The sequence below is a fragment of the Parus major genome, chromosome Z, assembly GCF_001522545.3.
Source record: "Parus major isolate Abel chromosome Z, Parus_major1.1, whole genome shotgun sequence".
NCBI classification, from domain to species: domain Eukaryota; kingdom Metazoa; phylum Chordata; class Aves; order Passeriformes; family Paridae; genus Parus; species Parus major.
The window spans coordinates 8,362,979-8,386,217 of NC_031799.1; the positions used below are offsets into that span (position 1 = coordinate 8,362,979).

A 23,239-nucleotide genomic window follows, 5' to 3' on the forward strand; every position below is an offset into this window, starting at 1 on the left:
GGGCAAGCTCCTGAACAAAACTCAGCAGCCACCAGCAGGGCAGACCCAGCAATTTAAACGGACATGCTTGAATAAGCCTGCCACCACTGAAAAGATGGATTTGTCTACAAACTCTGGGAGTCCCTAAGACAGCAGCAACAACCTATATGCATTCTTGGACACGGTCAGCTCCCTGGCACAGTCTCCAAGCACATGGGAAGCTGAAGGATTGCCCTACATCCAGTTAAGCAGCAGGGACTGATCCAATTTGAGCTCAACTGGCTGACTTTTGAGACGGAGTTTTCTGCCACACCCTCCTTTGTGACTAACAGAGGGGTAACATCCCATCTGCAACACCCCTCTCCAGCTGGGATGGGAGAAGAAGCAAAACACAGACAGCCAAACTGCTCTTGCTTCTGACATCTCTCCCATACCAAGGGGAACCCTTTCAAGTGCCTCATGTTCCCCTTCTGCAGCCCAGGTGGCTGAAAAGAGTGGGAGAGTGTTTACCCAAAATACAAGGTAGACCTTGCTGTCTTCAAACAGCATATTCCAGGTCAGCAAGCTGGGCACTAGCAGCCCAATTATCCACCTTTATGTTTGTTAGTGGGAAGCTTCTGCAGCACAGGTGATGCCAAAGGACAGGGTGAGAAGAGAGGATTTGGAGCAGTAAGAGATGAAGGAATTCAGGCCTTCTCAAAGTCAATGCTAAGCAACAGTGAGTCTGTGAAGTTGATGTTTCTAACAGATCCTGGTTACTGGGACAGACACACAGAGAATGATCCCAAGAAGGCTGGCTACCAAGGTGAACAGATGTTTTGATTTCTGAGAGCTCCAAAACAAGCTCCAAACATGCTGTTCCTCATGCAGCTCTGTCCTCCCACAGTCTTGCCCTTCTAGTGCTTAAAAAAGTAGAGAAGCCTCTAGGCTGCTAACTTAGGTGGTGTCTGCAGAGCCTCATGGGATATTCCCTGGAACCAGCTTTCATCTCCCAGGCAGAGCCCAAGCAGTCCTTTGCCCCAAAAATCACATCTAAGGTGATCTGATCCAACACAGGGATCAGAAGTGGAATTACTTTAAATAAAAGATCAGATCAGGGAGCATGCCTGTGCCAATGGATGGGGCTGAATGGCCAAATGCCTGCTAACCTGGCACTTTAAACCTTGAAGTTTTAAGGACTAAACCACCTTTTCCCATACACATCTTGGGTGTGTTGGCTGGATGGCTCATGCCATCCAAAGCTCAAGATTGAAATGACCTGTTTCCACTTTTCATCTTGCTGCAGGAAGGTAAACAGAGGTTTCTGGCATCCATCCCTTCCCTAGCTCCTTCTGCTGAACCCTCTGCTGCTGTGCCCCATGTGACACCCTCAGAAGGCAACATTAAGAAGAGGAGCTTGGAAACCAGCTAGAAGCTTCCTCTTCTGTCATGGCAAAATGTCCCTGTAGGCACCAGAGACTGCCCTCTTCTGCATGTTGGAAAGATCCACCCTTACAGGCACTGCCTCTTACCTTCTGCTGCCTTCACCAGCCCTCAGCAGGTTGGAGAGGCCCAAATTCTGGTGCACCAAGGTGCTGCTAATTCATGTGCCATATGTGGGGCAGCTGTAAATGCAATAGGGGAAGGAGGTGGAGCAAAACCAAACCACCCAAAAATCCCAGGGAGAAGCTACCCAGCCTTGTGTTCATTATTTACCCCAGGACACAGTTCCAGTTTTCACCTGCTCTTAAAGCTCTCCACTAAGTTGCTCTGACTGACTTTCACAATTTCTTTTCTCTCTGCCCCACTTCCAGCAGGGACCTCAAAGGCTGCTGCCTCCCAGCAAAAGGGTCTCCATGACCTTTGTAATTCAACACACTGGGAAAGGCTCAATCAATTCCCTCTATTCCTAGGCCAACACAGACCTTAAAAGCCCTCTTTGTTCCTGTTACAAACCCTATCCCACAACTGTGGCTTAACCCTTAGGGCACTGCCTCAAATGAAGAGAGTTTTACAGAAGCAAGGCAGTTTGCAGCTTCCATGGGAAGCTGGACCTACTCTCCACTTACAAAAGAGCTGTACTGACAATCTGCTGGTAGCTCAAAGGAAGCATCAAATACACACAACAGGGTGGGAGGGATGTCTCTGGCCATGCTCATCATCATTACAAACTACTGTGCCTCACACTGCTGCAGCAGCACAGGCAGGGTTTGGGCTCTTGGTTTTGGTCTGCCTGCCCTCAGTTCAGCAGGTTTATTACAAAACATTGTCCATGCATGCAGATTTGGAGTTACACAGAGGAATAGGGATGAGGGAGGAGACAGCTGGGACTGGGCACCCCCATTTTTAGTCTGGACTCCTCTGCTCCTGCCCCCAGGTAGAGCCATTGTTCCATGATCAGGAGCAGATCAGTGCCAGCAAGGGATGCCAGGCTGTTACTACACAGCCTGCACACTGATTCTTGCCTATCCTGAGATAAGCTCAGACTGATATCCTGACCAGCAGCCCAAAGTCACAAACTGGGGAAGCAGTGCCATGGGACTGTGTGTATTACGTGCAATTATGCAGCCTGAACATGTGAATGCAGAGGACATGGAAGGTACAGCCAGGTCTCACTTCCTAGCATGATCCCTGGCACAGGAAAAGGCAGTATGGAGCAAGGGCTGCCAAAAATGCCAGCTCTGCAGCTGGAACAGAGCTGCCCAACAACATCCTGAAACACCAGTTCCATGGCAGACAGAGCCAGCTTGTACTACTGCACCTCATACCACCTCAGCAGACAGGATGGGGTAGGGCCACCTTGCAGCACCCAAAAATGTCATTTCCTCCCAGCCGCTGTAACTTCCCCTCCACCCCTTTCTGGTCCTGCTCCACACCCCTTTCCTTCTCCTCAGGCATCAGGGAAACTGAGTCACAGCATGCTGGCCCTGCCTCATGGAAGGAGAGTGGGTGGGCAGCCCCCAGCCCCTGACACAGCATGGGAGTAGAGCAAGAGTGGTACTGAAACCTCTGAGAAACCCAGTGATGGGGAGGGATTAAAAGGTACCCATGTATTCTACATCAAGCAGCATTCCCAATTGTCAATCTCCTCTATTACCGTCTCTCTTAAAGCAGAAGCTGGCCCCAATCTGCTGCTGGCCATATGGACTGCACCCAGCTCTGCTGGGCTACACAAACTGACCCACATGCTCTCTGCCACCAGAGGGGACCAGGACATGCAGTAACTTAGCATAGCCCAGAAAAAAAAAAAAAATTAAAAACCCAGAGAGAACATTATAAATCAGAAGAGTGCCATAGGTCTCAACAGGCTGCTAGGGGACTGGATGCTTCACTGAGAACAAGTCATGGCATTCTTCACTTTAAAAGATTCATGTGTTTGAGTAAAGACTTGATACTCTGGTCCAGCTCTAGGGGCTGGTAAGTTTCCAGGTACTGACCTCAGGCTCTCTGTTTTTATCATCCACCTACAGAAACGCTTTTGAGGACCTGCTAACCAATAAAGCTTCCCAGGACCAGGTCTACAGCAGTGTTCACCCACAGCACAACTCTTCAAGATCCCTGACTGGTGCATTAACAAACCACCACCCATCCATCTGCCTTGTAGACAGGTAAGTTAAAGATTTGTTCGTTCAAGCTCTGGGTCAGACATCTCATGAATGCTATTAAAGCCATGGTTTCTTGAGTATGTTTCTCAAGATGGCAGTGAGGTTAAGAGCCCAGCATTGCTCAGTTCAGCTGGGACAAAGAACGGGAAAACCGAACTCAAGCTGCAAAAAATGCACAGCTATTACACACTGCTCATCTGTAAGTCTCCTGGCATCTTTTCCCAGGCTTCTGTCTTCTTGATTGCCTCGCTCCACCTTCCTGGGGACTCTCTGAAAATTGACCCTTTCACCCCTCCCCGGGGAAGTGTGTTAAGGTGGTATTTGCTGTTATTGTCATGTAAAGCATAACATTATTGCAATACCCTTGCCCCAGCTCTATCTCCCAGGACAACATAATACTAGATGAAATTCATTATCCCCTATCACTTTATGGTACTATCTTTTCATTTCTCTGTTAACACACATCAGAGACATATCGAGTTTCAGGCCAGCTCACTCCAAAGTTAATTCTCTCTTGCCTTACAGGGATTGGCACAAACGATACCTATTCTTTTCAGTACCAAAAAAAGCCCAAACCACCACCAAAATGTAATTAAAAACCCCCAACCCACAAACCAAAAAAAAAAAAAAAGAGAAAACCTACACTCCAAAAATAGCACTTGACAGTTCACTTAAGGACAGAATTTGCCAGATCACCACTTTGGTCAGACCTTTCCCAGGCTCTGGAGGGCAGCATTCTCACTGCTGCTAAGTTTCATCAGCAATGTCTGGAGTCCTGTAGGGAGGAAGCTTTAAGGGTGAGATGCCTTTTCCTTCCCAAAAGTGCCCAGTACATGAACACAGGCATTTCCTGGTAAACTGTTCCTCCTTGCTTGCAGCCGCTGCTACAGGGGTGGCCTCTGATAGCAGCCTTCCTCCGGAAACATCACTGCATTTTGCTCAGTTACTCCAACTCTGTCATATTGTAGGGAAACAGAATTAAACAGCTGAAATCTGTAATAAATCATTCCTACTGAGCTGCCAGGGAAATTGCTGCACAGAAGAAAGAGAAGAGCTGTCTCTTTCCTCAACAAATCTTAAGACACAAAACAGCCTTTGGTTACAAGGAACAGGCACAGCAGCAAGAGGAGCACTTTGACGGTGGATGACTGATGCCACATATTTTTCTGTTCTCTCTCTCCATCCAGATTTATCACATGGTCAGAACAGATCATTGCAAATACCTTAAGATCCCAGACTATCAGCCTAGGAAAGAGGTCAGCAGACCAGACCTAGATGAAAAGCCTGAGAATATTCTAGCTCCTCAAAAACAGCTTATATTTTTAGCTTTTGCTGCTGTTAAAAGATTAATTGAAAGCAAAGCTCAGACTCCCTACTTGATGCCATAACTGCTTTATTTTGCTGGCAGCCACAGCAGAGAGGATCTTGAGAATTACGCCCTTTGTCCACTGCTGGCCCAGCTATGCTAATCTCATCAGCAATGCAAACACTGGTATAGAAAGGGCTGAGTGGCAGTGCTGGCCTGACAGCTCCAGCAGCGCTGACTGGCAATAAGCAAACCCTGGTACATGGCATCCAGGCATTTTCTTCTGGCCTGACTGGAGCTGAGTTGGCTCTTGCAAACTATTCCTCATACATCTTCCAGACAATCTGTACAGCACAGATGGACTAAGCTACCTTCTCACAATTTAAGGACTGCAGGTAGAAACACCCATGGAGTCAAAGTTTCCATTTGGTCCCACTGATCTATCACCTCTCTGCTGAAATCCCCACCACTCTTCCCACAGCAGCAGCATTCAGGTTGGTCCTGATGTCCCACAGAGCACTGTCCAATTTTTCAGAGTGACACTGCTTAGGATGGTGTCCCCACCTGATTACAGGTAGGCATGCATGTCCTGGACTTTCCTCAGACAATGGCAGAGGCAAAGCGAAGTAGCAAGTAACCCACACTCCCAGCTTCAGCACCATGGCTCAACCAGGAGGAAATCTCTTTTGGCTGCCTCTCCCTAAATGTTTATTCCAGCACTGTCTATCTTAACTCCTCCCCAGATCAGCAGCAGAGTATATGATCCCCCTACATTTGGGCTTTTTTGGTTCTTTGTGCTTTAAACTGTGCAGTGTGAACAGGTAAGACAGAAAAAGAGGGGGCAGCACTTCAAAGATGACATGGTTGTAACTCATGGAGTCACAGCACCCCAGAGACTGAGCCTTGGGCAGGCTCAAGGTGTTTTACAAAGGATAAAAGAGAAAACGTTCTCTGCCCTAGAAAATGGCAATTCCCATCCCAACACACACATATGACCCAGAGCCTCCTCTGCTGCATCACTTCATATTTCTGTGGCCTCGGTCAAGGAGAAAGATGAGAAACCACTGACTGTGAAAGTGGGATCAGGAGGAACTACAAGGTGGCTCAATGGACTTTTACCATGCTCTGCCATCACCTGCATCCATAATATAATGCAACACTAGCTCTCACACCAAGTACTGAAGGTCACATTTATGGAAAAGAGTGCTCAAGCAGCTGACCCAAAACTGCCTTCAGTGTCAGGTACCAGCATCCCAGATTCCTCCATGGGAAGGGAGCTCCAGCTCCCAGTGCAAAGCAAGTTGTTCATCTCTGAAAGCGGAAGGAACCTGTTGGAAGTGAGAGGCAGGAAGCAGACAGCTGTCTGCCACAGGCAGCTTTTCCCAGAGCCTCCATATTCCAGTTTCCACCTCCTTGTTTGCTCTCCCCTGGGAACACCAGGGTCTCGAGTCCAGGGAACATTGTGCAAACAAGTCTAGACTATTAGGGAGTTTTAAGATGACTGAAACTGCAGAACTGAACAGAAATGGGCAGTCCTTGCAGATCTTACAGTAACCCTACATCACAGAAGGGCACTAGGGCATTTTGGAAAAGGTGAAATGTTTTTCATTAAATACATGAGGCTTTGTACCCTTGAAAGGAGGAGTTACAGCTCAGGCAAAGATTATGACATTTGTGAGTGCAGAGCTATTTGGACAGCTCACAGACAGGCATCCTTTCCCATCCATTTTTGACTGAACACCCTAGTCCCAGACAGAATCTAGCCACAGGCACTAGAGCAACATGTGGCACCCCATGGCAAGCCCACACAACTAACCTCCATACATCTCCAAGAACATTGTTCTCCTCTCATTCTGGGCACAGAGCACAGAGCTGTGGGCAGGGCATTGTAGCTCGCTGCCAGCAGTGACCTTTGAGAGGTGTAATGAGAGAGGTTTACAGCTCACACAGCCATCCATGTTGACACGAGCAAGCTGTGCTTGCTGCCAGCAGGTCCTTTTTCCTGGCTTACATCCAGGCCTTTAGGCATATCATGGATGACAGGTCAGGTCTCAGTCACACTCACATTATGGCCAGGCTGGAGATGGCTTCCTGACCCATTCCCTCTGCTAGTGAGTGCATGATTTCCCCTTCACCAATAGAAGCCAGCTTTCTTACCAGTATCACCCAAAGACAGCTTCAAAACTGTTTAACTTCTTCTTTACCTGCCCCAGAGGATGGTCTCAGAACATATGAGAGGGGTCACAAGAGCGTCTGCTCTCCCTCAAAGTCCAGATACCCTGGAGCAAAGCAAACTGGCTGTGCAAGGTGCATGGAACAGCACAGCACAGGGCCAGGCATCCTGGGAAGGTGCAGTCATGGCTGGAGCCACTTAAATTGATTAACTAGGGATAAGCAAGGGCAGTGGAATGACTTGCTTTCTCCCCTGATACAGTGAGAGGGATCAAGAGACTGGTTTGCTCCTGGCCAGGCCTGCTCTGCAGCTCAGGGCTTCAAACCAAACAGGTCTGTAAGGAGGAGCTGCCTGCCCACATTGTAGCAAGGGGGAAAAGAGGGGAAAAGATGGACAAAACACCTTTGCCACTTATCCTGAGGCTGCTGCCAGAGGAGAACAGCTCCAGATGCCAAATTGTCAGACAGGAGTCCAGAGATGCCAAGCCCATAGCACAGCTGGGACTGGGCTGCACTCAGGGCTACGGCACCTCGCACATTTGCCCAACTGCTCTTCTGCCTTGTCAGTGACAAGTGGCCACAGCAATACCCTCCAGCATGCTCCCCTATCTGTGTTCCCCCTAGCTTGTCCTCTCCCTGCTGCCCCACACATAAAACATCCCAAAGCCTCAACATACCCCTAAAAGGCAGAACCTTCACCAAGGAAGGAAAGGGGCCAGAGGTGGAAGCCGACTCCCACAAGCCTCATCCCTGCCCACCTCAGGGACAAGGACCCTACTCTGGACCTAGGTGAATAACACCCCACCTTATCTATTCTCAAGGAAGAATATTCACAGGAGAGCCACACTGACAGATTTGGGGAATAGAGGCCTTTTTAACTGCATCTCCATTGTGCTGTGGCAGGCAGGGATGCTTCAACATCCTCACCTGCCCTACAGGGCCTGCTCCATGGCAGGGACATGCAACCCCTCTTCAGTCCAGCCCAACACAGCTGCCTGCAGGTCAGAAAGCCCCAGCAGCTCCTTCTACATTGCAGTAGTACCAGATCTGATGGGAATGGGGGTCTCAGACTCTTCTTGCTGCATGCTGGCAGGCACTTCCTAAGTCACTGTTTTCCAGTTCCAGACAGTTTCCACTTCAGGCAGATCTGTAATGCTGCACCAAACCTCACTGTGGCTTGAATTGGAGACAGGATCCTGCTTTGTTTCTTGCCCTAAAAACTACTCCCTATCATTGCTACATGCCACTAAGCAGTTACCTAGCCTGAGTGGTAAGCAGAGTTCCTCTCCCTTTCATCTCTCTCACACAAGACACAAGGGAAAAAAACAAAGGACCCTCCTAACCACACTCAGGAGTGATACCTGTCAATATTCTTCAACATTTAAATTCAGCGACTTTGCAGACAAGCAAAACAAAAAAAAACAAAAACCAAAAGAAACCAAACAAACAAAAAAAAACCCCACCCCGACTTCTAAAAGCTCTGCTTCTCTCTCTGTTCTGCTCTTTCCCACAACCAGTTACATCACTTGAGGGTTATAGCAGAAGCTAGCAAAGCCTCAGTCCTGATCCAAGATGAGTCATGGAGCTCCGGAGGCCATGTAACTTCCTTCTGATACCATCAACCATGCCTTACACAGCTAAAAATAAAGATGGGCCAAAACTGCAGAGCCGTATCTTGCCTCAACATGAAACTTAGCAATGCTCAGCACTGCTGAAAAATTACCTGAGCAGGTGGAAACCAAAATGTGCAGGGAAGCCAAAAGTTTAGGGTGTACCAAGAAGGGAGAGGCCAGGAGGCCTCACCCTGTGCCACACTGGAGGGCTGGAGGATGGTGGAGGCAGATGGCAAGTAGCCATCCAGCCACAGAGAGATGGCCACAGCCAGGACCTCATCTCACTCAGCTGTGGGCTTTGGAGTATTTCCATACCTGGAGGTTTCACAGAAGACTGTTTTCAGCAATGCATGCTCCCATCTGAGACAACAGGAATCAACTGCTGCATACAGGAAGGATGCTGCATGTTTGGCACGAAAAGATTGGAAAGCTGCAGCCTGCTTCCCACCAGGCAACACATGCTCATCTGCAAAGCAAGGTCCAAGGGATGTTTGGAGCTAAAGGTTAGAAATAAAGGTGATGGATACAGCTGATATGGCTTAGATATTGAGGTAAGTGAGGGATTCAAAGTTCTTCCTAATCCCTGGGAGGACACAGTGCCCAAGCAAAACCTTCACACTTGAGGATACAGGATTCTCACACAGATCTTAGCAGGAAGCCGTAGGATTGCACACAAATAGGAGCTCAGAGGGACACTGGCAGTATTCAGAAACCTAAAATAGCCTCAGCAGATGATCCTCTGCTCCATTCTTGGGAGCAGCAAGAACTGAGCAAGGATCCAGCTGTCCCAACACTCCCATGAACAGGATGGATCTTTGAATGCCCAATCTATTTGCACAGAGATGGTAGGGTAAATAGGGGATTTCTTGCATAACTCCAGTGCCAATACCCACAAGGAACCCAGAGTCCCAGTTCTGAAGGAGGAGACAGCATTTTCTTGAGGTTTTCAGTGGAAAGATGACCGAGTGCTGCATCAGCTGGTCAGACTCTGGAGCAAGGGCAGCCTGCACACACCAAGAGAAGGCTGGAGGACATTAGGCTGACTGCTTTCTGTTAAAGACAAACTCCACTTTGCCCAGTCATTAGGTTTCCCAGACAGAGAAATACCATTTCCAAGAGAGAGGCACTGCAATACTGTCCACGAGTCTGCAAGCTGTATCAGTTTCCAGACTACCACCAGCTGCACTAAACAGAGCCAAAATTTCTAATTCAGCCCAGACATAACCTCACTGATACCACCTGAGTAAGGTGGTATACAAACCAGAGAACAGCTTCATGCTCTGGCCAAGCAACAGGAAAAGCTGCTGCTTTACACATAAATGGGAATTTGCTGTCCATGAAGATACAAAGCTATTTAGCTAGCAAGGAGAGGTGGGAGAAAAGTGGATCCAATACTATCCCAGGGGGTTGTGATCCACTGGCACAGGTTGCTCAGAGGAGCTGTGGATGCCCCATCCCTGGCAGAGTTCAAGGACAGGCTGGATGGGGCCCTGAGCAACCTGGGATAGTGTGTGGCTCCCCTGGCCCATGTGATCTTCATGGTCCCTTCCAAACCAAGCCTTTTGATGATTCTGTTGTGAGCCCTGTGTTAAAATGCCCCTTGTTAAAAGGCAGGGGAGCCCTGAGAGGATGCTGCGAACTTAGTGGACTGAGATCTACAAGCAGCTAAAGCAGAACTGAGAGCAAACCTTTTCTCTGGTCTTTGCCATGTCTCCCATCACTAAAGAGATATAAAATCCCATCAGGGGACAGGTATTAGTGAATGCCACAACCCAGCTGGATAAAGGGGCAGCTCTGCTGTCCCTGCATTGACTGCTGATTGGTAATCTGCAGCACAGAGCACTGGCATGAGCCAAGGAATTTTTCCTTCCTTCCTTTCACCTTCACAGGTAAATCTGCCTCACCCACTGTGGGTACCACTTCAGCACCAGGCTGAAGGATGAGATGGCTTGAGGCCCAGTTTCCAGCTGCCTCTGGACTGGTACCAACTTCCCTGGCAGCCACTTCAAAGGAAGAGCTGCAGAGCCCGGGCAGCCATGCATGCTAAACTATGTCTTCCCCATATAATCTCTCCTGGCCAAATCACACCCGAGCTCTGGAGTGAGAGAAGGGTTCAGCTTGGCCTGCCATAAGCACAGTCCTCATGAGGGCTCCCTCCCAGGTGAGAGCACACCATGCAGGTGGGGCAAGCACTGCTGGATTCTAGGCAGGCACACAAGCATCCACGGACTGGGCAAGAAACCCCCAGCCATCTCAGGCTGCTCCAAGGCTGGTTACCTCAGAGCAGGTAATATTCCTTGCCAGTGGCAATACAAAAACTGCTGGTCCTCCTGAAACACTTCCTCTGAGCCTCACACACCAAAGCTAAGCTACAAAATCCTGGGAAAATGCAGGGAAAAGCCAAATGCTTCTAACAGAAAACACAATTACATCTGCCACAAGCTCTGGGTAAAGTCTCAGCTGGGTTCAGGTGAAGGACAGCAAGGACCTGCAGCTGGAAAATACTGGAAAATGCCAGTTCAATCCTGCTGGCATGCAGAAGGACAACTGTGGCAAACAGCACAGACTGCAAGTTGCCAAGGGTTTAGAACACACCACCCTTCAGCTCCTGACAACTGTGTTCAGGGTTCAACAGTCTAAGCAGCACTGGTTCCACACAGACAGGTTCCCTTTGCCACGCTGACAGCCAGGTGGGATGCAGGAGCACCCAAAAAACCTTGGCTGTGGCAGATCCTCACCTGGGTGACCTCTACTCTACGGAGTTATCCCTGTGAGCCAAGGGGAAAAGAGCACAGAGTTCCCTGTTTTTTCACACAGCAATTATGAGGGAAGGGAAGTCAGTGATGTTTGAAAGTTGCTAACCTCAGTGTAGGGCTGAAGCAGACAGAAAAGGCAGCTCTCAGCTGTCAGCCCTTGCAGTGTGGCCTTGAGGTTGCTTGTTCTGGCTCTCTTGGGTCACCTGGAAAGACAAGTCCACACACACAGATTCTGCTGGAACACTGTGTGGGCAGTAACTGCTCATCCAAGCCAAGTGAGTTCATGGCCCATGCACAGAAGTGAGAGGCCCCAAGCACTCCACCAGCTCAAAGACCCCACCACATCTTTTATCAGTGCTGAGGATGCCCCTCCAGCTGCAGCGATGACTCTCCAGTTCCAGCTACCCCCAATTCCATGACTCCAGTTGGTTCTCCAGAGAGAGCTGCTAAGGTCACATCTATGATCTCCCATCCCAGATTTCAGTGGGAAATAAAGGCCTTTCTGTGCCTTTGGCTTTGTTCTTGTCCACCCACACAGCTGTAGGTTTCTCTACCACACAGGCTTTGCTGTACTTGAGTGGGTGCACTGGCATATGGTTTATCTGCAAGAACAGGCGTTGGCTGTGGTCCCCACAGGCCACCTGCTAAGCCACCCCATAGAGACACAGAGCTGGGGCAGGGAGGGACAAACTCCGCTGCTGGAGAGACACCCCTCCCAACAACCCAAACAGACCAAGACAAATCCAATGCCGCAGCGTTTCCCAGGCTACAGGGAAGGGAGAAAACGACAATTGCTTAATAGAAATCTCCGAGAAGCCTGCCAACACCATCACAAAGATGTTGTTTAAGTCTCCTCCCCAGGCTCCCAGTGCTTTAATTGCAGACCACTGGAGATCACACTTTGTGGGGCTAGGTCCTTGTACACAGCAGCTCCTGAAAACCAGGATGGTATCTGCCTCCCCAGGATAAGATCTGACCTTCCCCTGGCTGCAGGGATGATGGGCAAAAGCTGCTGTGAGGCAGACCCTGCTCCCCAGCCTGACCATCCACACAGGCAACCATCCTGCAGCACCACCACAGCACAGCCCATCTGTGACCAGAGCTGCTGTGCTGGGGAGCAGAGCACTGCGAGCAGACAGGCTGCCAGTGCCCCAGAAGCACAGCCTTCACATCCTGGTGCAGGGAGGCATGGCCACACTACCCTCCTGGGGCTTCAGCCATTAAAACAGTCCTGAGGACACCCAGAAAGTTTGTGCTTAACGACACCTGCACTGGCATCCCAGGAGAAGTCCCACCTATGAAACTGTACCAGCTAGGCACAAGGGCTATTGCTCTGGAGAGCTTATAAGCAGAACAAGCCCCAGTAAATGCAGCATGTGTATATGTAAATATACATATATTGAGAACCCTCCATCAAGTCCCTGCTCTAGCACACTGTCTTTCAGTGACGGCTCAAAAGGCACTAAGCCTGAGCAGTGACAAGAATTGCTTTGGACATGGCTGAAGTACCGCCACCCACATACTGCAGCACCACAGGAAGCGATGGCAATATATCTGACAGGGATGGGTTGAAAACACTACCCAGGAAGAATGCAATTACCCCAAATGGACTGAGGCCAGAAGATCTGGATTACCACCTCAGCTCTTGCATAAAGAGCTTTGCATCTTTGTTCACTTCCAACAAGAATCTCAGGGTTGACATCAGCCCTGGCCCGGGACATGGATTCGTTACTAAAAAGCACTTCCAGCTGAATCACTAACTTCCCATTTTGCAGCACACAGGACTCCTTTGAAGGTTTCCCATCCAAGTACTTTTCTGTCATCATGCTGCTTAGCTGGGGGCTAGTCCAGGCCATGGGCAAATATGACTGCAAACCACTGGCCAGTCCTGAAGAAGCTCTCTGAAATGCAAAGCATGTGATTCCAGCTGCTCTTCACTCAGGATTCACAACCAGCTGAAGACGCAGATGGAAACAGGGAAAAACATGTTAATTGGCAGCTGGGCATTCACAGGCCAAGCAAGGGAGACTGTGAAAGAGAGGGGCAAAGCCAAAGGGATGATGAACAGAGACAATTCCCTGTCAAATAAAAAAATTTTTAAAGCAGACCTCAAACTTTGTGAGACCAAGCTCTCTGGATGTTATATTCACCTGGCCCGTTTGCTCATGAGTAAAAGCAAAATGGAGGAACAAAGGAACCGAGCTGATCAGAAAATAGGCTCCAGAAGGCAGAGGTGCCAGGTGCTGCGGACAGAAGGAAGGATCAGAAACACAATGCCCAGGACACAGAGACTCACACGGCTCCCTGGAGGAAGAGGGTCCCTGGAAATTATAAAACGTGGAGAGACATCAGGCAAAAGCCTCTCACAGAAGACTCTCACAAAGTAACCTGCAACAATCACACTAAGTAACCTGCAACAAACCATCTGCTAGAATACAAATATCTCCTTTCAGGATTTCTCCCATGCTGCCCTTCACACCTGTCCTGTTTCAAACCCGACTCATTAATTCCTCCAGCACCAAAGCCTCTGATAATTTGATTAGAGCTCCATTGACAGCATGCTGAGGACACCACTTTTCTAACCATATGGCTTCACTTTCTCCTTTCACGTCTGTGGTCACATACCTCCCAACAACAGGTTTTCTCGTTCTGCATCAGGAAGTGTCCTGGCCCCCAGGCACGGTGCATTTCCACACAACACACGATGGTGCCAACCAGATCTATCAGAGGACAAACACAGGCAGGCCCAGAGCAGTAAGAACTTGTAAAGGACTTGGAAAGAGCCAAGAGGCTTTGACTTTGAAGACTCAGATCAATAAACATCCCCTTCAATCACCCTCAGACTCAGAGAGCAAAGTTTGGGTATCTCTGGCCTCTGGTACTTACTCAGCACAGTCATGCAGAAACGTGCTTGGGAAAGCAGCCTGTAGCAGACAGCAAGGAGGAAGACTAGGGGCAAAGATGTGCTTCTCTGCCCTCAGAGGTCCCTTGAACATAGGGAGGGAACTTCCTCCTCCTGCTCTGCAGGCTCCGAGAGAGAAGAGAGCCAAGGGCAGAGGGGTTGAGAAAGCTCAGCACCAGCTGAGGGAGGGTGTAGGGGCTGCGGCCTTCATCCAATTTGGAGTAAGCCAACAGGAGTGAAAGAGCAGCCCCACCAGTAAAATTTAAATTATCTACAATTCCCTAAAGGCCACTTCTGGAGAGGGCAGACATGAAAAATAGAGCATAGAGAGCTGCTCTGCACAACTTGCTGGAAAAGCAGGGAAGCAAGAGAGGTCCTCAGCTGTGCCTCTGAATAGCAGAGTTCCCACAGGACAGTGACCCCACCGGCTATTCTTCTTTCAGTGGTACGAAACCTCTCACATGAGGAAGAGAAACAACACCAGTGAGTAGCACAGCTGGAACAGCCCCAGCACTGCTCCAAGTATGGCTGGACCTCAGTCCACAAGCCCAGCTCACCAAGGGTCACAGCTGTACACCTGCAGTGACAGCAGGGCTCTCCTGTCCAGGGCCCCTCCAGGGCTGTCCTGACCACCCCAAGCTCCATGGGAAGGCCCCACCAAAGTCAGCAGGAACCCAGTGTTACAGTTAGATGTTATGGGAGCAGGGGCTGGAGGTCAGGCCAGGGCAAGTGTTGACTCCCAGGCAACAAACACTGTGGCAGCAGCGTCCCTCTGAACCAACCGCGTCCAAACCCCTCAGCCCTGCCAACTCCCACCAATGCCCTGCCCTAGTGCAGGGACTGCATGCTGGGACCTGCGGAGTCCCCATCAGGGCCCCGCCACTCACTTACTCACGCAGAGACCCGCACTATGGGAATTGCTGCTGTGAAACAAGGCGGTGACGAGGCTTTACAGGATGACTTCATTCTCCTTGTCCTCAACCTAAAGCCCAGCCCTGCCAAAAGTAACTCTAGCACTATCACATTGGGAGTTTTCTTCTGTGTAACCTGCCGGACCTTGTTCACCTCCTCGTGTTACCAAGCTTGCCAAGACACTGCTTCGTGTCAGGGTTCAAGCCTGCTACACTCTCCACAATTTCCCAACTTCCCCTCTTTGCTGATGCCAATGAACACGATTCAGGGAGAGGGAAAGTCTGTAAGCAGACCTCTGCTTGTCTAATGTTTTTAAAAAGGCAATGAGTGGAAATTACTTTTAAAATTTAAATTTAGAGCACAACATTCCTCTACCATACACTTTCCACAGCAGCTGCAAATTCCACACTCCTTCCTTCAAAGAAAAATAATAAAAGGAGTGTGGAAACCCCCGAGGAAAGTGTCTGCCCCTCGTACTGATGGATCACGTTCACGGGTGGGTTGTGAGCAAGCCCACCTCCCCAGCACCCACCACGCAGCCATTCCCTCTTCCTTACCTAACAGGCCACCTTTCCAAACATGACACCCGAGCTGCCAACAGCACACTGCCTGCGTGATTTCTGTATAAAACCCGCAAACCGCTTGAAAACCTTGCTAGGTCGGCAGCTGCTGGTTTCGGGTGGGTGACTGTCCCCGACGGGCCCTTCCGCCCGCGGCTGGCTGTCACCAGAGGGCGGCGGATGCCGGGGTTCACATCCGCCCCGGCGCCCACCCCGCACCCCCACGCCGGGACCTGGGGAAGGACCCCCGGGGCAGGTGCCGCCCGAGCCGCGCCTCCCGCGCCCCCGGGGGGACCCGGCCCCACCACCGCCGGCCATCCCGGGGGACAACCCACCACGTCCCAGCTGGGTGTGAGCTGATGCCCGCGGGAGGAAGAAGAGGAGGAGGAGGAGGAGGAGGAGGAGGAGGAGAAAGCCCCACCGTGCGGGCAGAGCCGCGGACAGGCTGTTCCTGCCCATGTCACAGAGCAGAGGACGTGGCCCTGGTGGGCGAGACCAGGGGCAGCGCAGCCTCCCTGAGCTGCCAGGGAATTGGGAGTCAGGATTGGGGACACACCGCAGCACAGCCTGCACCCCGTTTCGGTCCCTCCCGCCTCCCCCCACACCTGCCTCTGACATACACACCCTCCCGAAGCCTCAGTTCCCCCGGGCATCTCCCCCCCCAAAGTCGCTCTGCGGTCATACCGCCGCCTGCCCCCCCTCGCCTCAGCACCTCCTGCCACAGCCTCCGCCGGTAACAGCCCCCTTACCGGCCCAAGTGCCCCGGCTACAGTTCCCTACCCTGGTCACTATCCCCCAAACCCATAGACCCTCCATCTCGGTCATGATCTTCCCAGCTCAGAGGCCCCCATCTCGATCACGGTCCCCCCTCGCTCATAGTCCCCCATTCCGTTGACTGCCTCCCCCATACTACCCGATCACGGCCCCTCCTGGTCGCGCCTCCCCCAGCTCCCGCTCGCCCCTGCGGTCTGGGCCCCCGGTCCCAACGGCCCCCCCCGAACCTTCTGGAAATGGGGGATGGCAGCGGAGATGAGGCGCACGAACCCCCTCGCACGCCGCACAGACGGCCCGTCCCTGCCGGAGCCCGGTCGTGCCCCGCGCCCCCCGGCCCTGCCCGCCGCGGCCCCGCTGGACCCACCAGCGCCCCCTCCGCCGCTGCTGCCGCGGCCCCGACTGTGCGCTGCTCCTCCGCTCCTTCCGGGTACCGCTGGGGACACGCCCCCCGCGCCCGCCTCCCGCGCGCTGATTGGTGCGAGGGGCGGGGCAGGGCGAGGGGCGGGGCGAACCGCGGGGCCGTGCGGCCAATGGCCGGTGAATCACAGGGATTGGACCCCGCCTACGACCCGCCCCCTCCACGTGCGGGAGTGTGATGACAGCGGGGAAGGGGCGGACCCAGGGGAGACGGCTTCTCATTGGCCGGCGGCCGCTGTTGGGGCGGGGCCTGGAACAGCGCGGGGCGGGACTACGGTCCCCTGACCCTGTGGGCTGAGGCGAGACCCCCGGTCCGCGGCGGGGCTGGAACACGGCCCCACGGGCACGGCATGTCCCACCCACGGGCACGGCATGTCCCACCCACGGGCACGGCATGTCCCACCCACGGGCAAGGTATGTTCCACCCACGGGCAAGGTATGTCCCACCCAGGGGAACGGCCCCACGGGCACGGCATGTCCCACCCATGGGCACGGCCCCACGAGAACAGTGTGTCCCACCCCACGAGCACGGCATGGCCCCACGGGCACGATATGTCCCACCCCACGGGCAGCCGTCTCATCCCTAGCGCGTCCCACCCCCTCTCCACTCGTCGCCCCCGACTCCACGGCGTGTTCCCCTCCCCGCACACACACACGGGCACAGCGTATCCCAACCACACAGTCACCCTTTGCCCAGCCCCACGCTGCCCCAGAAACAGCCCTCCCTGGCCCCATGGGTATGGCCTCCCCGAGGTGAGACCCCCGCAGTGTCGCTTGCCTCATGTTCTGAGGGGTCACCCTGCTGTTCCCCACTCCCCAGGTGCTGCTGGTGCCCCTCAGGCCGGGTCTGCCATCCACCCACAGATGCCGGCCTGTGCCCACCATGTGTCCAGCCCACCGTGGGTGCTGGACCCGAGGGACAGCTGCTCCCCGGGATATGGCAGCTCAGAGATACTGAAACACACAGCAGCCGTGGGGCACCTGGGCGCGGCCACCCGCCTGTGGGGATGCTGGCAGGACCCAGTGCCCTGAGGGGAAGCAGCCCACAGCTCACCAGCCTGACCACGGGCCATTCAGGTCAGGGAAGAGATGCTTTGACTTCACCAGTTTTAGATGAAGCTCGGTAAAGATCAGTCCCCCAATCGACTCACCTCGCTTCTCAGCTGCAGCTGCAACACCACTCTAAAAATAGTGGGGACCAGTATCGTCAAATGATAAATATAACCAAGATCTTGTCTTCTGACTGTGTTAGCACGCAGTGAGCTGGATGTGAACCTGCAGCACACTGGCTGCCTAGTCCCAACGCTCCCCTTGCCTTGCTGCTGATCCTGGGGCATTATTTTCGGATGTGCTGTCATGGATAAAGCTGTGCTGGTGCTGTCTTGGAATAGCCGTGAGCAGGATAGACGGTCCTGTGACAGCTGCGCCCTGCATGTGCCTCTCTGCAGGGAGAAATGGCAGCTCAGTGTCCTATGGACAGCGTTGTGGTCGTGGAGAAGCTGCCAGCACAGGACCTCATCTCCTCCTGGGGCTTCAGAAAAATCAGAAATCTAGGGGATTTCTAGCTAAATAACCCCTGGCCGTCCCAGATTCAGCTTGTGGGTCACTAAAGGGTATTTAAAGTATGGAACATTTTAATTTCTTAGTGTAATGACAGGAACATGCAATCCTCCAGTGTTCCTGGTGACTTAGGAACCACTGTCTCAAACTTCATGTGTGCAGGTGCTGGTTTCAGGAAGAGCCCAGGAAGCTCAGTTCCCCCACATGTCTGCTTGTCCTTCACAGTGCAGGTTTCCTACAGAATTCCAAGGCAAAATTTAGCTTTTCTGTGTTTTGACCCTGCATGTCATCTCTGCTGACCTGGCGAGAATATCTGGAGTCCAACCAGGAAGACAGCAGAAGCCATGGAAATCAGGGATGGGCTGAAAAAGTCTCAGTCCCCATCACACAGCTGCTTCCACAGGCTGTGTTTTCCAGTGTGAACTGGCTGAAATGAGTTCACAGTTAAAAAATAGTTAATGAACCTTTATTGGCCTGAGCAGGAACTCAACTGGAACAACTTCAGTTGAAGCTGAACCCACTGTGGAGCTGAATCAAAAAAAATTTGCTGGTTCAGCTCCTTGGCTGGGGGGAAATATGGTCTCCTTTGTCCCTGACAAGAATAATACATTTATGTTTATTGTGTGGGCAGTGAAGGATTAATAATATCCCAACTTATTTACCTCCTCCTTTTGAGTGCTGAGGGTTTGTGAGCGATGTCCCTGCTGAGCACACTGTCCCTTAGCAACCTCCCCTGATTTTTGAAACATGTTCTCACTCCAGAAGCAGGATTAAGGAGGACATAAAAGTCCTTTTTAGCAGTCTGGTGGGGTGAGGCTGCTCCTATTGTCCTTCCCATGGGACAGAACCTCAACAATAGCCATTTGATGGGCACAGTAATACAAGCCGTGGTGGTTCAGAGAGCATCTGGAAAAACTTCCAGAGGCTTGGGAGGGTTGGGAATAGGGCAGACTGACTGCACAAGCTGTATTACTTCTTTGCAGAGGGCAGCCCACCCTTGCGAGGAGTAGGCTTCATCTATTCCTTACACAGCCTGGGGGCTTGAAAAAGGCTTTACAAGGGTTGGGGAAGGCAAACGAGGGGTTTAAGCACATTAGGCACGGCTCTGCACCACATCTGGCCACTTTCCAGAGACTCGCCAGCTGGGAGGGAGGGCTGGGAGAAGGGTGTTTCCCCAGGAAGATGAGGTGTCCCAAGCCGCACATGGTAGAATGACGTCCTTCCGTCTTGAGCCTTTCTGCCTGCAGGGCTTCCCTTTGAAGGGTGCCCTGGTGAGGTGACTGAGTGGTGGTGAGTTCATCCCTGGGTTAGCTCCCTCCTGGAGCTGCCAGCTCTGTCCCAACCTGCCGGCAGCAGGCTGGGGCTGTTCAGCCTGTTTGCCAGGCTGGCTGCTCCCACCGGAAAGGCTGTCAGGTGCCAAGCGCCAGGATGCTGAGGAGCTGACACAAGCAAGGCTCCTGCCCCAGTTTAAATTTAATTTAGTGGTTTTCATCATGGAAGAGTGACATCCCCACGCACACACTCGTTTTGTTGGTGTGGGCAGGTTTTGCAATCACAAAAGCGCCTTTGAGAAGTACATGGATCATCTCCCAGAGCTGGTGGGGCAGGATGTGCCTCCATTGGGGATTCATCACCTGTATGCTCCCCGTGCCAGCAGGCTGTGCCATGCTGTGCATGCTTGATCCAAGTCCATAGGTAGGTAAAGCAATAAAGGACCCATGTGCGGAAGCAAGCCTGGAAAGATCTGGAGTCCTGCCAGGGAGAGATTGTCATGAATTTTAAAAGGACCTTGGAAGAAGCTGGTGGAAATCAGCTGTCATGTTGCCTGGGGGCCCCTGGCAAGTGGTGCCTCGTTGGGTGGGGTGTGGAGCAGTGGCAGAGCTGGACTAGGCATCATGCGGTGACTCAGCCATATCCTAGCTGGCAGAGGAGCTGAAGGAAGCCCAAGGGGCAGGTGTATTAGAGGAGCACTAGGAGTCACTTCCATTCCTAATGGTGCATTGCCACAAAAAAGCTTGGGTTTTTGTACCTCCACAGCCCCAGTCCTAGGTGTGCAGCACAGACTGTATCTCCTGCAGTGCTGCCTCTAGGGCTTTTCATGTTTCTTGTTCTCCTTGTGTTTTTCAAAACTAGAGGAGCCAAAAGCCAAAGCTTGTCCCTCTTTCCCCGAGACTGTCACAAGGAGAGGATGCACTGTAGTGCCCTGTGGAGCCAGGGAATGTTCCTGGAGGAGTGTGAACCAGTGCTGCAGGACCTTTCCCCTGCCGGAACCTGTTTCCATGATGTGCTTGGTTTACCTGTTTGACCAAAATGGCTGTAAAACTGGAGATAGAAATCAAACTTGGAGAGTTTCCTGCTGGAGGAGCCCTACACTTCTTGGGGGTAGGGGTGGCATTTTCTTTTGGCACCGTGGGAATCTGTTCTGGTACAGCTCCAAGCACGGCTTGGGATCACAACAGAGCTGAAGTTACTGTAGTCAGCTGACTGAGTCCCAGTGCCCACCAAAGCCTCATCCCAAACTGTGCGGGTCTGGTGGCATCCAGAGTCCTAATGGGAAAGGGAGAATGGTGGATCTGATATCACTTTAACCAGCACTGGGTGGTAGGGTCAGGCAGAGCTGCTCTTTGCCTCCCGTACCCACACCACACTCATAGTTCCTCTCCCATCAGCTGTCTCCCAGCAGCTTTGTAGAGGAGGGCATAATTGTGACCCCCAAGGGACCATGATGGGCCTTAGGGACCAAGGAACAAAGGCTCGATGAGCTGGAGCCCGATGCAGGTCATTAACTCAGTGCTACAGCCACCAGACTTCACTGCTGCTTTGTGTCTGAGACACACATGGGACTTCCCAGAATTAAACAGGGATTTTGGCTAAGTGCAAAACTCAAGAGATCTGTTCTGGAGCTGCTGGCAGACCATGTTCTGAGGGATGAGGACTGTTTGCTACAGCTTGGCAGGCTGAGGATGTTCAGCAAGAAGAATTTCTGTGCAGCCCAGGGCAGTGATCTCCAAGCTTGGGGATTTGAAAGAAAAAGCCATAGCAAATATGATGTTGTGCTGGTTACAGCCTGCTCTGAGCAGGAGGTGAGGCTGGGGATGTACCTGCTTGTCCCTACCACCCTATATCCAGGGCTGGAACAACACCTAGGGACTGCATGTGCCTGTTCAGCAGCAGGGAAATAATCCCTGCTCTTTTCACTGTTGGAAATGTAGAGCTCCAACTGCTGCCACTTCACTCCTCGGGATCACCCATTGTCCTGGACAGTTCGACTTCACTTAATGGCCCTCTGCCTTGGCCTACAGCTGGCGAGCTTGGGACAGGCTGTGGATTAAAGGTGGCATCACGGACGTGCTCCGAAGAGGATGCCGGTGATCTGGGCGGGCCCTGGGAAGAGAAGTGACTGGCCCCGCCACTGCATGTGTGAATGAGTCCTTCCCTCGCTCCCTTATTCATAGCTAAGCCTCTCCCCATACAGCTTCCCTGCAGAAATGTTTCCTTTCTTTCACGCTTGCCTTGAAAATAAAATACTGAAAAAAGAAAACCTGAAGGAGCTGATAAACTCCGTTTACCCATCCAGATAGCATCGGCTCCAAAGAGCCGGCCGGTGTGGGCTGTGCCAGGTCTGGTGCATGCCAGGGCTGCCCGAGCTGGGCAGTGACGTCTCAGCCTTTCTGCTGCCCCCCGACTGCCCCGTCAGCCTTGGCTGGTGCCAAGTGTGCAAACCAGGGCTGATAGTAGAAGGCAAAGGTCTCCTCGGCGTCACCTTGGCGAGGTGGCATAGCCTGGGGCCACCCGGCAATGCTTCTAACCATTGCAGGCTGCACCAGCACCTGAGGCTGCTCGTTCATTGCCTGCACCTACATTTTTGAATTTTGGCACTTCTCCCTGCCCATGCTCGGCATTTGGGGCAGAGCCTTTCTGCTGAGCTCTGTGAATCGGAGCCCTCGCAGCAATCCTGTGCCTCACACAGTGCCAGCACCCTGGGGTGCTCCACTCTCTCTTCCAGCTCCCAGGTATTTCCCCAAGGACTCGGCTGTTGGACGACGGGTCCAAGATCTGCACAGTTATGGATATTTTGAACCCTGAGGTGTGGGTGAAGATGACTTCATGGAGGGACAACAAAGTCCCTTGCCTGCTCAGCAGGGAGCTGCTGAGCTCTATGGGCTTCATCTAGAAACTGGGACATTCCAGGATATATACTGAGGTTATATCCCCATTTAGGTCACTGAAAATGTGGGGTGATGGAAAATCTTTGGATGCCCATACAGAATCGTCCCATGCCAGGCTTGGTGAGTGGATGCTGCCTGTTGGCACAAGGTGGCAGCCCAGCCCAGCTTATTTTCAGCAGCACCTTTGCAGGGGAACCTGGGCCCTGCCATGACCTGCCCCTGTCCCCCAGATCTGGGGTGCGTGTCCTCCACGGGGTGCTGCCCTTACCCTGCCAGGGGTCAGAATTACAGAAGGGACAAGTCCTGCTGCATGGGGCAGCCCTGCCCATGGACACACAGGGGCTGCATTTTGGTTGTCCTGGCTCTGCTGTACCTTCCCTCTGTGAGGGGATGTGGGGACAAAGGAGATGCTGGTGGGCAACAGTCCTTCAGCTCCTGGACTAGAGAGAGCTTGGAGCGATATCAGGTGCACAGTTGCACACAGAATCTCCTTTAAGGGGCTTTCTGAGCAAGAAGGAGCAAAGTAAACACAAGG

At 52.2% G+C, this 23,239-nt stretch overlaps 1 protein-coding gene across 4 annotated transcripts in view; it reads right to left on the minus strand.

Moving 5' to 3' along the window:
- The window catches only part of FAM214B (family with sequence similarity 214 member B), a 38,530-nt gene extending 21,539 nt beyond the window's left edge, over positions 1–16,991 (minus strand). Inside the window, exon 1 of one of the 4 annotated variants that reach the window (XM_015652665.2) lies at positions 16,923–16,991. The gene's annotated coding sequence lies outside the window, so the exon portion shown is untranslated. Of the gene's footprint in view, positions 1–11,516; positions 14,006–14,035; positions 14,441–16,785; positions 16,870–16,922 lie in introns of those variants that run through there. The other 3 variants (XM_015652670.2, XM_015652666.3, XM_015652669.3) reach the window with 3 other exon arrangements.
- Positions 16,992–23,239: the final 6,248 nt, after the last annotated feature.